The sequence below is a fragment of the Rhinopithecus bieti genome, unplaced genomic scaffold (assembly GCF_001698545.2).
Source record: "Rhinopithecus bieti isolate Rb0 unplaced genomic scaffold, ASM169854v2 scaffold_3610, whole genome shotgun sequence".
Lineage (NCBI taxonomy): Eukaryota > Metazoa > Chordata > Mammalia > Primates > Cercopithecidae > Rhinopithecus > Rhinopithecus bieti.
In genome coordinates, this window is record NW_016804176.1 from 361,255 (window position 1) to 372,970 (window position 11,716).

General features: G+C 40.2%; 1 protein-coding gene and 1 long non-coding RNA gene across 2 annotated transcripts in view; one reads left to right on the plus strand and one right to left on the minus strand.

Annotated features, from left to right (window-relative positions):
• The window catches only part of LOC108526379 (uncharacterized), a 10,961-nt gene extending 4,159 nt beyond the window's left edge, over window positions 1-6,802 (minus strand). The window contains exons 1-3 of the long non-coding RNA XR_001884507.1: window positions 6,593-6,802; window positions 3,562-3,688; window positions 2,355-2,399 (exon numbers count right to left, since the gene is read on the minus strand). This is a non-coding gene — a long non-coding RNA (uncharacterized LOC108526379). The remainder of the gene's footprint in view (window positions 1-2,354; window positions 2,400-3,561; window positions 3,689-6,592) is intronic.
• The window catches only part of GHR (growth hormone receptor), a 348,381-nt gene that overhangs the window by 83,626 nt on the left and 253,039 nt on the right, over window positions 1-11,716 (plus strand).

Sequence of the window (11,716 nt, forward strand, 5' to 3'; positions counted from 1 at the left end):
AATTTATATTTATTAAAATAATAATTATTTTTATTAATTCATACATATATGTAATTTATGTTTTCTCCATGTGGTTAGCTGTTGATCTAAAGGAGAAAGAGCAAGGCAGGAAAACTATCAGGTTCAGTGTTTAACTGGGAGATGAGGACATCACTAAAAGAAAGGTACAGCATGTTCTACTGGTATATACAAGTTTTGATTACAAAGTGTACTCTCGCCGCCTGTTATGGTGTCTCAGCTAACTTTAGTTTGTGATTAGTGGGGTCTCTGAGACAACTCTCCGTGGGCAGGTATAGAGCTCATTTTGCCCTTGGCATGTTCCAAATCGCTTCCTATGCTCACCCTTCTGAGCAATACAAGAAAAACTTCCTACTGTGGCGTGTTACGAAGGTTATTTTATTTTATTTTATTTTATTTTATTTTATTTTATTTTGAGGCAGAGTCTCGCTCTGTCACTCAGGCTAGAGTGCAGTGGTGCGATCTTGGCTTACTGCAAGCTCCGCCTGACAGGTTCACGCCATTCTCCTGCCTCAGCCTCCCGAGTAGCTGGGACTACAGGTGCCCGCCACCATGCCCAGCTAATTTTTTGTATTTTTAGTAGAGACGGGGTTTCACCGTGTTACCCAGCATGGTCTCAATCTCCTGACCTCGTGATCTGCCTGCCTCAGCCTCCCAAAGTGCTGGGATTACAGGCGTGAGCCACCGCGCCTGGCGGAAGGTTATTGAAATACTTCAGGAAATGCCTTTGACTTTGTTTTGGACTTAAGAGGATGATTTCATTCAGAAATGGGTATAGTGTCAAAATATGGAATGTGGTAGTAAAATAATCACGCAATTCACTTAAAGAAACAAAAACAAGACAAAACAAAATAAAACTTGTTTGGGATGGGTGAAAGGCATGGGGCTGCAGTTCATCCTAGATTTTAAGGTGAGAAGTGGTTGAAAGAAATGTGATATTTTTACCTAAACTATGGTCGACTGTACTTTCACTTTTTTAGCAATGATGTGAATGAGGAATGGCTTTGAAGACTGTTGGTGGATTTAACAAACATTTATCAAGAGCCTGCTATGAGTGCCACCATTATAGGTGGTAGAAATTCCTCAATAAACAAAACAGAGTCCTTTCTTAAATGTTGTGAAGGGAGACCACCTGTAAACAAATATACGTCATGTCATGTAGAGATAAGTGCCATGGGGAAAAACAAAATAGGGTAAGAGGCTAGGTGGAGCAGGATCAGACCAAGGAGTTTATATTTTGTATAAGATTGTCAGGGAATGCCTCTCTAATTAGATGACTTTTTTGTTTTTTTAAATAGAACTGAAGGAAATAAAAGGAAGAGGCTTATGGATATCTGGGGGAAGATGTCAGAGGCTGTTATAAAAGTTACAACAGAAAACTGATTAGGACTCTTAGCCGACTTATATATGCTTAGAATGAAAGGGATTGGGATAAAAGAGGGGAGCTTTGGGAAAGCATTAAACTGTGGCCACAGTACTGATTGGATAAACCATAACACTGGAGTGTCTGCAAATTTCTAACTTTTTTTAAAGTATCAGACCCATAGCCCTAGTAATAAGTAACATGGTCTTTTCTTTTAGCATGGTTGTAATGAACATGGTATTCTTTTGGAGTTATCCTGCAAAGCTTATCTAACTCAGGAAGTAATAGTTTATATGCATTGCCCAGGTTGAATATTATTAATTTGGGTTGAGAAGTAATATGACCACATTCTGACTGACTATAGGCCCTAGTCCAGTTCACCTGATTTTATGCCCAATTTTTAATGAGAAGGGAGCTTGCTAGGCCAGGCAGGAAGGAAGAAATGGGGACAGTGTCAAGGAGGAAATGCAGAAGAGTTGAGTGTAGGTAAATCCCATCTTTCCTGGCTTTACATCGCCTTCACATCCCTCATATGATCTTCTACCCCAGTCTTCAGTATAAGCAGTATTTTGTTCTGAAGGAATGAAGTCTTGGCCGGGCACGGTGGCTCACACCTGTAATCCCAGCACTTTGGGAGGCCGAGGCGGGTGGATCACGAAGTCAGGAGATTGATACCATCCTGGCCAACATGATGAAACCCCATCTCTACTAAAAATACAAAAATTAGCTGGGAGTGGTGGCTTGCACCTGTAGTCCCAACTACTCAGGAGGCTGAGGTAGGAGAATCGCTTGAACCCAGGAAGCGGAGGTTGCAGTGAGCCGAGATCGCGCCACTGCACTCCAGTCTGGGAACTGAGAGAGATTCTGTCTCAAAATAAAATAAAATAAAATAAAATAAAGATAGGAAGTCTTTTCCAAGCTAAGGCAAGAATGCTGAAACCTCAATCATAGCACTTTTCCAAAAGAGTCTTACCTTATATTCTGAATCTCTTCCTTATCTCAAGAGGGGCTTCTTTCTCTTTAAATGTGAAAAGAAGAGAGGCATCAGCTAGCCCTATTAGCCCAAGGCTAAGAATTGCTCCAGATTTTTGAATGCTTAACCTTAAACTAGGTCACATGTACCAGTGGAAAGTGGCTCCCCTGTTTTCAAGGACAGTCAGATTTTAACTACGTGCCTCTTAGGCTTGCCCTGTCTTCAGGGTCGTTAAATATGCATGTTGGGAGCTGTTGACTGTTTTTTTTTTTTTTTTTTGTCTTATAATTTACTTTTATTTTAAATCTATTGTACTTTGAACTGTTGACTATTAGAGAAAGCAGTACTGGCTTAGACTCAGCAGAGAATATGCTTGAATTCTATTTCTTAAACTGAGGAGAATTTCTGTTTGACCCCAGTCCAAGTCATTATTTGAGCAACTTTTTGCACATTTTGCTTGCTTAAGTGTTTTTTTTTTCTTTTTGCTTTTACAAGTAATTTTTTTAATGTTTTCATACACTTAGCAAACATTTTTTGAGCACGTACACAATGCCCAGCCCTGTGCCATGCATGTTCAAAAAAAAAAAAAATAGGTAACATTATATCTGTGCTTGTGTGGAAGTAATACATTTGTTAGAAAGATAAGACTTCAATCAATAAAGCAATCCAAGAAGGAACAAGTACAAAGCCCGGTAGGAGACATTAGCTCAGTGGAAAGAGTCCACTGAGGTAGGTAGACTTGGGTTTGAGTCAGAGCTTAGACTCTAAACAAGAGTGTGCTTTTGTGAGTTTTGCTTATCCTGTGTGGGCCTCAGCTTCCTCTTCTGTAAAATAGGATAATAGTACCTATTACATTGTCACATTGGATTGCTGTGATGACTTGATAATATTTATATACAAAGCAACTAGTATAATGCATGCTCATAGTAAGCACTTATTATATTATTATTATTTATTAGACAAATAATTAGATCTGGGTTATAATCTTGATTCTACAATTATTTAGTTTCAGTAAGTCACTTAACTTTATCATACCGTTCATGCATATTACCTATAAAGAGAAGAGAACAGAGGTTCTACAATTTATCTCCCAAATTCCATGGTATTTTGAAACAAAATGTATTAAGTAAGTCTTTGATGTATGCTTCTCCTTCTTGTTAGTGATATTAACAATAACAATAAAAATCATTATTTATTTAGGACTTACTATGGAGCCATGAGTCGTGCTGGGTTCTTGACATTATGTTATTTACTCCATGCTGCATACTCAGTGAGACAGATAACTTTGTCTTGTTTCCTAGATCCTAGGCCATATTTTATCCAGTTTAATATTTCTGAAATCAGAATGTATTATATAGTTAATAAATATATTAATGTGGAAATTTTTTCCCAAAAGCCCTTTCTAAGTGAGATGGACTCTCTTATAATTGAGGATGTCTTCCAAGGGAAATAAATATTTTTTCTATATTTCTGATGGTAAAGTTGAGGCATAGAGAGGATAATTTACATCACCAAGATTAATGAAATAACAAAAGCAAATTCAGGACTTGAACTTAGGTTTGTTTTATTTAACAATATTCACCCTACCAACTTCTTGGGAGCAAAAAACTTAAAAGTTTCTGACATATATTCATTAGTTCTTTCCATTTTTTATAGCAAAATATATTTGATCTATCACTAAAATGAATGATAGATTCACTATTTATTAACTTTTAACAGGAATATATTTTAGTCCCTCTAGCCTGACTTTATAGGCTATGTACTCAGCACATGAAAATATATAGTAGCCTCAATTTAATGTTGATGTTTATTTGATGTTGACGTCACTAGTGACACTGGTCAAGTGTATCATTTTAGATAAGATCCTATTAGAATTATATATTCCCTGTAGAAATTTTACCTTGACCGTAGTACATTTAATAGCAGATTTTTCTCAGACTTTCAAAATCCTGAAAGTCTGGTTCATTACAAGAAAACAAGGATGTGGTCATAAACAGTTGTTTATTAAGCAAATTCATTGAAAATTAACAGCAGTATTCTTTGACCTCACTCTTTATAGCCGAACTGCTAATCTTGGGTAAATATAAGATTATATTACTAATCCATTGACATTTAGCAGAAATTAGTTATCAAGTGGGCCAGTTGTTACTGTTGGAAACATGAAAATACATTAAAATTCTTCCCATTTCCTATATGTTTCTTTCTCTGACACAGAATCTTAGAGCCTTTTATTAGGCTGGGAGAACTTCCCAAATAATCTAATGACTAGTTGAATAATTGTCTGTGATATCAAATCAGCTTTGTTGTCAAAATGATTACAGTTTCAGGGTCACAGTTAATAGGAAAATATTCAAGTGAAGGTTACCATTAGTCATTGTAAGTATCCTTTCATTCAAGAAGTGAAACGTTTATTGAAAAAACTGTTTGCAGAGCTGGTTCCCTGATGGACCTTTCTGAAGTTTTTAAAATTAAGAAATCCTATCTCTACTTTTAACAAGACAGGAATGTTAGCATATTCACCCAGACTAAATGAATGAGTTAATGATCACATTACACATGCTTGGGATTTGATTTCCTTCCTCTGGTGTTCCAATGGACTAGCAGCTTCAGTACTGAAGTGTGATTGTAAAATTACACATGGTGAAATTCAAAATGGTGTCCATCAGTCAGGTCCTGGCAAGACACACAGTCTAACTCAGAAGTTTCAAGAGACTTTAAGGGAAATGTACAGAAGTATGGGTAGAATTAAAGTAACTAGCAAGGAATGCTGAGGCACTCGGGCCCTAGCTGCCATGAGAAGCTGTTATCTCCTCTGGGCCTGGAGCTGCAAAAGAAGGAAACCGTAGTCCTGAGAGAGCTGGAGCCATGGAGGAGGGGTCCTGTGACAGAAGCTAGAGTTCTGGAGAGACATAGGCTAGGCCAGAGCATAGGGGAAGACATCCCTGACCTCTCCGTCAACCTTCTAATCGCCATTGTTCAAACCCAGTAGGAAGTTAGCCAGCATTGAGCCTGTAGAGTCAGCCCACAGCATTCAGCCTCCTGAGTGCAGAGCAGAGGAAGACCTGGAGTGGATATGCCATAGGAGGAGGGCCAAATAGAGAGTAACTAGTCCAGATGGGAAATGCTATTTTAGACCTCATACACTGCCAAAAAAGAATGGCATATTCAAGGAATTCAGGGCCTTGACCTCATTTGATCTTGGATTTGCATCCATTTTCTGATACTTTCTTCCAAATACCCTTGTAAGCATCTGACAGCAGCCGGGAGAATTGCTGGTCAGTTCAGCCTGTCCCAGCTTCATCGCTGAGGTACATATGTGTTTAAGGAGCCGAGAGGGCTGGTCTGATAGCTCACCAAAGGGGGACTTTCCCAAAGGTACATATGTGTTTAAGGAGCAGAGAAGCTGGTCTGATAGCTCACCAAAGGGGGACTTTCCCAAGGAAAATAAAATAAAGAGAAAATTCATTGAGAATCTGTCCAGAAAGGACAGTAAGTAGGCATGGAATGATAGTAGTAAGGAAGCATGGAGGAGGCAGGTGCATAAAAATGACTTCTGATGGTTTTGAAGCTATGTGATAATGTTCTGATCCACACTCTTACCAGCCTCTACAATCTTCTGGAGGCTTCATTGGAGAGCAGGATTGGAATACTGTTTATTACAAATAGTGTCTCGAGACCTAAGAGATGATTACTGTCAGCATAAATGGAGATATTACACATTGCACCTATCTCCCAGCAGGAAGTTTGTTTGTTTGTTTGTTTTAGACAGAGTCTTGCTCTGTCACCCAGGCTGGATTGCAGTGGTGCGATCTCGGCTCACTGTAAACTGCGCCTCCCGGGTTCATGCCATTCTCCTGCCACAGCCTCCCAAATAGCTGGGACTACAGGCGCCTGCCACCATGCCCGGCTAATTTTTTGTATTTTTTAGTAGAGACGGGGTTTCACTGTGTTAACCAGGATGGTCTTGATCTCCTGACCTTCTGATCCGCCTGGTTCTGCCTCCCAAATTGGTGAGATTACAGGCGTGAGCCACCACGCCCGGCAGGAAGTTTGTGTTTGATGTCACTGTTGTTTCACCAATTTAAAAGAAAATTGATATTTTTAAAAGAAAAGAAAAAAGATATCACACTGTGTGATGAAATTTGTATCTATGGGTGGTCATTTGCTACTTGGTAAATAATTAAAGTCTGTACTGGTTAACTTTACTTTAGCAGCTGACAACAAATAAACATCCTTACCTCATACCTTATACACTTTACTCCATGGTTCATTGTCAGTATTATTTTGTACTTCTCTTGCTTCATCATACTATTGCCTGGCAAAATTCCAACCCAGATTTAATCCTGCTTCCCATCTATACGCTGCCTACACCTGTGAGTTCAATGTTACTGTTGAAAATGCATACTGTGGTGGCTTATTTCACTTTAAATGCATGGGCCGTAACCTCACTGAGCCATTTATTAGTAATGACTGGTAACTCCTCCATGTTTCTCTAATCCACTCACTTTCCTAGTCTCCTGGACAACTATGTTACAGCTCCTCTCTCCTCAAGCCTCCAACAATTACTTCTCATACCCTATCTCTGTGCAAATAACCTTTTTTCCTATTTCACTGCAAAAAGCCCAGAAGTAATCAAAAGTGAATCTACATGCTCCCACCACCACATCTACTCCTCCCAATCTCAGTGACCATATGGTTTGCCTTCCTTCTGTTAACAGAGAGCTTCTATCAAAGATGAACCTCTCCACTTGACACTTTATTTCCCTCTTGCATATTCAGGGACATTAGCTCAGCAATTTTCTTTCTTTCTCCTTTCTTGTATTATTTATTTTCTCCCTCCACCAGATCATTGCAATTGCCATATAAACACACTGAAATATCTCTAATCATATTTTAAAAAATAACACACACTTGTTAATCCTGTGCCTTCCTTTAGCTACTACCACATTTTCTGTCCCTATTTTAGCAAAACTTATTGGGAGAGTTTTCTATACTCCATTGATTATGATGGGACGGCAGATGGAAACTGCTTGGCTGCTGTGACAATGGCTCACCCTATCCCAGTTGCTAAATCTAGTAGCAGATCCTCAATTCTTATCTTCTTTGACCCATTTGATCACCCACTCTTCTTTACTTGGTCTCCACGACGCTACACTTTCCTGATCTTTCTCACAGCTCACAGGTCCTTCTTGTCAGCTCCCTCTACTCTTTTTACTCCTCACCCCAACTTCTGTTAGAATGACTTAAGAAGCACAGGCCTCACACCTATTTTTTTGGTACACCTCTACCTCTATTAGCACTCCTGCTCCTATTTTAGGAATCCAGGCTTTAATGCTAACAGTTACAAATTAAGCCACAAGCTTTGTAAGTATTTGCCTGTGCTCTAGCTGCTAGTGGGTTTTTGGAAAATCAATATTTGATAGGCATTTGAATACATTTGCTCTTGTGGCTTTAAACAATGTCTGTAAAATAAAAACTTAAGAGTTTATCTCCTCTGAATTCTAGACATTTCTATTCAACTACCTAGATGGCATTTCCACTTGCATGCCTTAAAGGCCCTCAACCTTATCTGTACTGAATCGATCACCCCACTAACTGCCTCATCCATCAATTATCCCCATTGCAGTTGGTGACGTTCCATCATTTGGTTGCTTCAGTTAAAAAACGTTGGAGTTCCCTCCTTGACTCCCTTTCTCTCATTTCCTAAAGCCAATTCTTTGGCAAATAGTAACCATTTCTCACGTTTTCCACTGCTACTGTCCTGGTCCAAGCCACCATCCTCATTCACTTGGATTATTGCAAAGGCCTTTACCTATTTTATCTGCTTTTATATTCGCTCATTTTTCTCCCTCCACCTCTATTTTGCTCTCAGCACATTATATCATCTCATGTGTGTACTCAAAGCCTTCTAATGCCTTCCCTTTTCATAATGGCTTGTAAGGCCCTTTGTGATCTGGTTCCCTGAAATCCTTGACTTCATTTGGGCAGATGTTTCTGTTACAACACTATTTATGTGTTCTGTAAAACCTTTTGTTATGCAAGATGTGCTTTGAAAAATAACAGGGCTTATGGTAAAATTACGATTGGAATAGAGCGCTCATATATTATACAACATAAAAAACTATAGCACTAACCAAAGCAATACTAGATACCTTGGGAGATAACAGGCAGGCAGGCAGTTCAGATTGACTGGAGGCAACTCGAGGAATATTAGAAATGCATAAAAACAGTAGCATGGAGATGCCGACTGGGGAGCTGAGATGAGGCAGATGAATGGAGCTCTGAGCCAGAGGGCCTACCACTAAGGTGGTCATAGGAAGAAGTTCAGCCTTCCTTGAGCAGATAGCTTTGCCTGGTGGGAGAGGACATATTTCTTAGGAGACACCTCTGGGTGCAGGCGCTCATCTTTAATTCCCTTAAGAGAGCTGAAATCACTGCAGTCTGTGCAGCAGCCAACTTCAGGGATTTTTCCTTTCCTGATAAGGTTATAATTCTGTTCTTGCTATTCTTGCTCCTCTTGCCTAAGAAAAATCTTGTTTCCATGTTATACCAATATTATCCCACTATTTACCAATAGCATATGAGCTGCTTGCTGTTACAGAAACACATGCTGTAATATGCTGTAATAGAACAGACTGTAATCCTTGGGTCATCTTTGCTATTTCCCATGTGTCAGGTGAACACCCACCTTGTGACTTTTGCTACTGCTCTTTTCCTACCTGGAATGCTCTCCCTCCAGAAATCTTCACAGATTTCTTCATCTATTTCAGATCTTTATTTTAAAATATTTTTCATAGTTTGAACCTCTCTACCCAGCTGATTTAAAAGAACAACACCACCCCAACAACATTCTCTACTTTACATCATAGTTTAATTTTCTCCGTAGTATTTATCATCTGATATATTATATTACTCATTTATTGGCTGAACCACATCCATAAATATTAAGATCCATGAGGGCAAGACTTGTGGGTTTTTAAACTTGTTTTCTTTCTTTGTTTTTGTCTATTATATCTTCAGTGTCTGGGACAAGGTCCAGCACATACAAGGCATTTACTAAATGTTGAGTGAATGAATGAATTAAGCTCAAACTCCACTACAGTCCTCTAGGGTTTTGTGTGTGTGTGTGTGTGTGTGTGTGTGTGTGTGTGTGTGTGTTTTCTGTTTTGTGAGCTGTCGTCTGGCTTTTTTTGTTGTTTTTGTTAGATAATAATTTGTCTTCCTTTATTTACTGACTTTATTTTTATGTCTTCCTTAGGATGCATCAGAGTTTCATGCTGTTCACACTACACTTGGGGACATTCAGACATTTAAAGTCTTAATATTTCAGCAATACATTAAAACTTCTGGCCTGGAAAAATACTGTGATATAGGTTGAATTTATCTTTTTGCACCCCTCTATCATCATAACCACTCCCTGCTCCCGTTGTAGGAATCCAAGCTCTTATGCTAACAATTAAAAATTAAGTCCACAGACTGCAGGTAAACCCTATGCTTGAGCTACTGGTGGGTTGCTGCAAAATTAATATTTGATGGAAATTTCAATTAATTGCCTCTTTACCCCCTACCAATCTCTATGTATGGTCAAAAAATAGGACATGCCACAGAAGACAGGTGATTTCTGCATTTTCAACTGAGGTACTGGGTTCATCTCACTAGGGAGTGCCGGACAATCAGTGCTGATCAGCTGCTACAGCCCGACCAGCGAGAGCTGAAGCAGGGCGAGGTATCACCTCACCTGGGAAGTGCAAAGGGGAAGGGAATCCCTTTTCCTAGCCAGGGGAACTGAGACACACAACAAGTGGAAAATCAGGTAACTCCCACCCCAATACTGCACTGTACCAAGGGTCTTAGCAAACGGACACACCAGGAGATTATATCCCACACCTAGCGGGGAGGGTCCCATGCCCGCCCACGGAGCCTCCCTCATTGCTAGCACAGCAGGCTGCAATCTAACTGCAAGGCAGCAGTGAGGCTGGGGGAGGGCGCCCGCCATTGCTGAGGCTTAAGTAGGTAAACAAAGCCTCTGGGAAGCTCGAACTGGGTGGAGCTCACAGCAGCTCAAGGAAGCCTGCCTGTCTCTGTAGACTTCACCTCTGGGGACAGGGCACAGCTAAACAACAACAACAACAACAACAACAACAACAAAGCAGCAGAAACCTCTGCAGATGCAAACAACTCTGTCTGACAGCTTTGAAGAGAGCAGTGGATCTCCCAACACGGAGGTTGAGATCTGAGAATGGACAGACTGCCTGCTCAAGTGGGTCCCTGACCCCTTAGTAGCCTAACTGGGAGACATCCCCCACTAGGGGCAGACTGACACCCCACACCTCACATGGTGGAGTACACCCCTGAGAGGAAGCTTCCAAAGCAAGAATCAGACAGGTATACTCACTGTTCAGCGATATTCTATCTTCTGCAGCCTCTGCTGCTGATACCCAGGGAAAAAGGGTCTGGAGTGGACCTCAAGCAATCTCCAACAGACCTACAGCTGAGGGTCCTGACTGTTAGAAGGAAAATTAACAAACAGGAAGGACACCCACACCAAAACCCCATCAGTACGTCACCATCATCAAAGACCAGAGGCAGATAAAACCAAAAAGATAGGGAAAAAGCAGGGCAGAAAAGCTGGAAATTCAAAAAATAAGAGCGCATCTCCCCTGCAAAGGAACGCAGCTCATCGCCAGCAACGGATCAAAGCTGGACGGAGAATGACTTTCACGAGATGAGAGAAAAGGCTTCAGTCCATCAAACTTCTCACAGCTAAAGGAGGAATTACGTACCAGCACAAAGAAACTAAAGATCTTGAAAAAAGAGTGGAAGAATTGATAACTAGAAAAATTAATGCAGAGAAGGCCATAAACGAACTGACAGAGATAAAAACCATGACACGAGAAATATGTGACAAATGCACAAGCTTCAGTAACTGACTCAATCAACTGGAAGAAAGAGTATCAGCAATTGAGGATCAAATGAATGAAATGAAGTGAGAAGAGAAATCTAAAGAGAAAAGAAGAAAAAGAAATGAACAAAGCCTGCAAGAAGTATGGGATTATGTAAAAAAACCAGATCTACGTCTGATTGGGGTGCCTGAAAGTGAGGGGGAAAATGGAACCAAGTTGGAAAACACTCTTCAGGATATCATCCAGGAGAATTTCCCCAATCTAGTAGAGCAGGCCAACATTCAAATTCAGGAAATACAGAGAACACCACAAAGATACTCCTCAAGAAGAGCAACTCCAAGACACATAATTGCCAGATTCACCAAAGTTGAAATGAAGGAAAAAATCTTAAGGGCAGCCAGAGAGAAAGGTCGGGTTACCCACAAAGGGAAGCCCATCAGACTAACAGCAGATCTCTCG